The sequence below is a fragment of the Amphiura filiformis genome, chromosome 7 (genome assembly GCF_039555335.1).
Source record: "Amphiura filiformis chromosome 7, Afil_fr2py, whole genome shotgun sequence".
NCBI lineage: Eukaryota > Metazoa > Echinodermata > Ophiuroidea > Amphilepidida > Amphiuridae > Amphiura > Amphiura filiformis.
In genome coordinates, this window is record NC_092634.1 from 14085835 (window position 1) to 14090496 (window position 4662).

General features: G+C 34.8%; 1 long non-coding RNA gene across 1 annotated transcript; it reads left to right on the plus strand.

The window, feature by feature from the left end:
- The first annotated feature begins 435 nt into the window (after window positions 1-435).
- On the plus strand, window positions 436-2480 carry LOC140156277 (uncharacterized). Its single transcript, XR_011859509.1, has 3 exons — window positions 436-639; window positions 1864-1969; window positions 2378-2480. It is a non-coding gene; the product is annotated as an uncharacterized lncRNA (long non-coding RNA).
- The last annotated feature ends 2182 nt before the right edge of the window (window positions 2481-4662 follow it).

The following is a 4662-nucleotide window of genomic DNA, read 5'->3' on the forward strand; positions in this document are numbered from 1 at the left end:
TAAAATTGGTAATTCTGACAAAACTATAATATATAGACCCACACGAGGTGCGTTACAGAGGTGGGAAATATCTTTCTTTAGCAAACTATATTAGTTTGAGACGCTAAAAAACCAATTCCGTAAAAAGCTCGCGGGCGAACTCAAGGTCTATAAAAAACAAAAATATCACACTAAAAGGCACAATTTGATGCTTAATTTTAACACCAGGATTTAAAAAAAATATATATATCCAAGCACAAAGTTTTTAACTGACATTACTGAAGAAAAAAATAATTGCTTTATATTTGACCGAGAAAATTAATTTCATAGCAAAAAGGTGTATCTCTGAATTGTACTGATTTTAACATGTATCGATCGACTTTTAGCGCGACTAAGCATTTCTAAAGAATCGGTTGTCCAGGTGGCTGACTGCAGGATCCATCCAAGTGTCCGACCACCATCGGGAGCCACCGACCACTCGCATGTTGGCCCAGGCCAGTCAGAATGAACAGAAGCAGATGCTAGGATAGTGCTTCTACTCCATTATCCATGGGATGCACAAACACCTGTTTAGCAAAATCAAAGGCATGTTGCTAGAGATTGACAACGCCCGCTGAGTTGATTCACATGTTAGAATCCAGCGACTCACTTAACGCAAAGGTAAGGGTGAATTCCTTGGCTAGCTTGTAGAATAATACAGTGTATTTTTGCAGTGTATATGAGTCTTGTGTTAAATCTTGTTCCTTAAAGGCCCATTCAGTGATCCCAGAGTAAGTGTGAAAAGATGTAAAGCAGCATGTCTGATATAGGAACATGAGGATAAAAGAATGCCTTGCCTTTTCCAAAGTAAAGAAACTGAATTAGTTCCATTGATAAAAACTTGGAAACATTGTCAATGTGAAAGGAAATGATTTACTTTAATACGCAAACATACTTATTTATGGATGCGTATAAAATCTTCAGTCATTATGGCCAGATAGAAGTATAAATAGGTAAGCGGCGGGCATTACAGAGGATGTTGCTGAAGCGTTACCAGCTAATGTATTCCAATTACTATAGGATCGGATGGGATAGAGTTGCCAATGCTGAATCTTATTTGCAATATTGGGTGACCGGACATGCAGTTGTTCACTGCATTGGCTGCACTTTGTGGTGTTTCGGTTTTTTATTCATTTGAAAAAATAATTACAATTTCAAAACTGAACAATATTGGGGTAAATTTGTTTTTAATAATGTACTATCTAATCCTGCAGATTATGACTCCACATTGAATCCAATGTGACCTCAAGAAGTAAAGTTACAAGCAATTGAATAGATGGAAGGTCCAGTTTTAAAACTGGCCTATACAAGGTGCAAAAACAAGCGAAACAAAGAGACAACACAGTTTCTTCAATGAAGCGTTATTTAAAGCAGTTTTTATTTTAGTTTTTGCTTCTCTGTACTTTTCATAACTTTCATTTTATTTGTCAGTTCTTTTGTTTCAATTTTCTTTTGTTCCTTTTGTTTTAAATTAAAGCCAAATGCATAAATTAGCCATTCACCACTCTCAAACCAGATGTCTAGTCTGTGGAGTTTTCAATGTGGTGTCATAATGTGCAGGATTAGATAGTGCATCTATTAAAAAAACAAATTTACCCCAATATTGTTCAGTTTGAAAATTGTGATTATTTTTCCAAGTGTAAGGATACTTTATTGGCGCAGTATATTTAATATGTGTTGCATAAACTTGGACTCTTGCCTTGAATGTTTAACTAGTTCTCAAGTAATGTACAGTCTATGGCGATTCTTGATAAACCAATGGTATCACACCAAGTAGCTTAAACATCACATTCAGTTAACTTATACTTATGATTATAATCGTGTAATTTTTTGAAAATTTTGCAGATTTTAAATGTTGTTGGACGGATGTCATTCAGCTATTGGGAGCAGAAGTTGTTTGAACTGGAATGCTAGGCTGGGATTACTACCCAATGGGATCATTCATTCATAGGTAAGAGTTATTAGTATTCTTAATCGTCAAAATGCATATAGGCCAAGTACACAATAATACTGATTTGAGGGGCATTTTAACAGCATAAACCAACCATTTGGTTGCACCAAAAAGTTCAACATTTATAGTGGCCAATGTCCAAATGAAATAAACAAGGATCAATTTTGCAAAGAGTCACCTCAATGTGCTTACCTCAATGTCAGTCCCGAACTCATTATAGCATTTATATATTATGAATTATGATTGTTTGAAGGGTTGAAGGACTTTTGGACATGACTGTTTGTGAAATTGCCCCCTGGTGGTTATAGTAAATTTTATAGTATGAAGTACTAAAAGAATTGGTCTGCAAGCGGTGATATGCGAGCAGTAAAATATCCTATTTTTGTTTTTCATCCATCTTGACTACAGGTTGGTGAAGCTGTGATGTTGAGGTACTGAAGGCGCATCAATTTAAGCCAAGGAAAGTGATAAAGTCTGGATTGAAAATGTAAGAGATGAGATATCCAAAAAACAAAACAAAGCATACACCTGGTTGGTCATTTGCAGGACCTGTGCCGCACATGATGCTGCTAAAATCATTTATCATACAGCAACATTATGTGCAACATGAACAAGTGTACCGCATAGGTCACACAATCAGGTCATCTCTCATTCTATCACCAATATTCATTCATTCATTTATTTTTCATCATCATCAATACATACATAATCAGCATAACAGATATAAACAGTGTTGAAAATAATGATGTGATGAGGTAGATGCATTACAAAGCCAAAGGCCTGAAAGACAATGCATCACCTTTACATTAAATAATATATAAGTTTAGATATTTACACAAGAAAGAAAAAAAATCAGTATAAAAAAAAAAAAAAAAGAGACAGCACGGAACCCATCTTGAATATCACTTATATACATTAACCAGGCAAATTAATGCACTTTTTTTTTTTAAAAGTGTTTATATGTAGCAACTTCAGTAACTTGTACAATAGAGTAAAAACAGAATTATTACATGAATGCGATAATCAAGAGTTAGTGATCACCTTTAACGATTCTAATAATACCAGTTTTGAATTTGGAGATGCAATTTGCTTCTTTGACTTCCTTTGGTAAGCTATTCCACAGCCTAGGGCCAAGTGACAAAACATTATTAAGTCGATGGACCTCGGCCCGATAATCATTTTTACCTCTTGTATCATAATTGTGGGTAGACTTCATATTGATGAAAGTATTATCAAAATATCTTGGTAATAGACACATGTGGTATTTGTACATAAATAGACCCAATTCCTTATTATAAAGTTGATACACATCAAGAATATTAAATTTTTCAAACAATGGCTTTGTATGACACAAATAGGAGCTGTTAGAGATGACCCTTACAGCTCTTTTTTGAAGCTTTACAATTCTATCCAAAATATTTTTATTGGCATTGCCCCACAATATTATACCGTAAGTTAAGAATGGTAAGATAAGGGTACAGAACAACTGGTACATGTTGGGTTTTGGTAAGAAATGTTTGAGTTTGTTTAGTACACCAATATTCTTACAGCATGTTTTACAAATACTATTTATATGCGACCTCCGTGTGAGGTTATGATCTAGAGTAATACCAAGAAATTTTGCATCATATACACGTGTCAACTTACATCCATCAAGATATATTTGATAATCATTGGTAATATCATTAGTCTGATGAGGTGTTCCAAAGAACATAAGATTTGTCTTATGGGCAACTGTGTTGAAAGGTGCAGAATACTAGGTATTCAACAGAGCAGTGCTTGCTATGATTACCTTAATTACAGTGGTTCCCCTGGTCAGAAAGAGGAATCTGGTAAATTATTGCATGTGCTTATTTGCCAAGTACCATTTGTATAGTGTGATTCAGAGGTTGAAGCCAAACAAAACAATAATTTTGGATGCTTGTTTGAAATGTTCTAAGCAACATCTTAATGACCATACTGTGGAAGATTCCTGTGACAAAAAGTTAGCCAATGTGATGTTTAAAAGACTCAATTATACATGGTCTTCAATCCTTCTGAAAGAACTGCCACCATTTCACAACTCGAACAGTGTGTGCTTAAAGGTTAAATCATCCTGAAACTTATATGGTAGGAAGACAGAGATTCCTAAAGAGTTCATCTCCAGTTAAGGCAATCCAGATCAGTTCAGAGCAAGTAAATACTTAGGATAAAGCAAGTTTTCATTCACTGACTTAGGATGCCTAAGGACTTAAAGCATGTCTAAGTCAGTGAATGAAAACTGCATGGAAGCTTTGCCACATCTTGGCTGTTTCTTTCGAAAATAATTATTTGCCATCATAACTTTAACATTTTAAGAATTCATTTGACATTTGACTTGCTAGTGAGACTGGGAAATTGACAAAAAAGGGGAATCTTTCTGTGAGACTGGAAAATTTTGGGTCAAAATATAAAAGTTGATACAAAATTAGAAATTTTGTGACAAATTTAAAGAAAAATAATGAAAAAACTGGGTCATTCAGTGAGAGATTATCAGAAATTTTGACAAAGTTCGTGAAAAAAGTGGGTGTTTTGGTGACAAGAAAACAAAAAATGGGGTCACTGGGTGAGAGGGAGTTGAAAATGGGGGTCAATGTGGTTGTGCCTGCACATACCCATCACCCATTTTTAGTGAGTGCATTCCCATGGGGTCTATGCATTCATTTCATCATGTT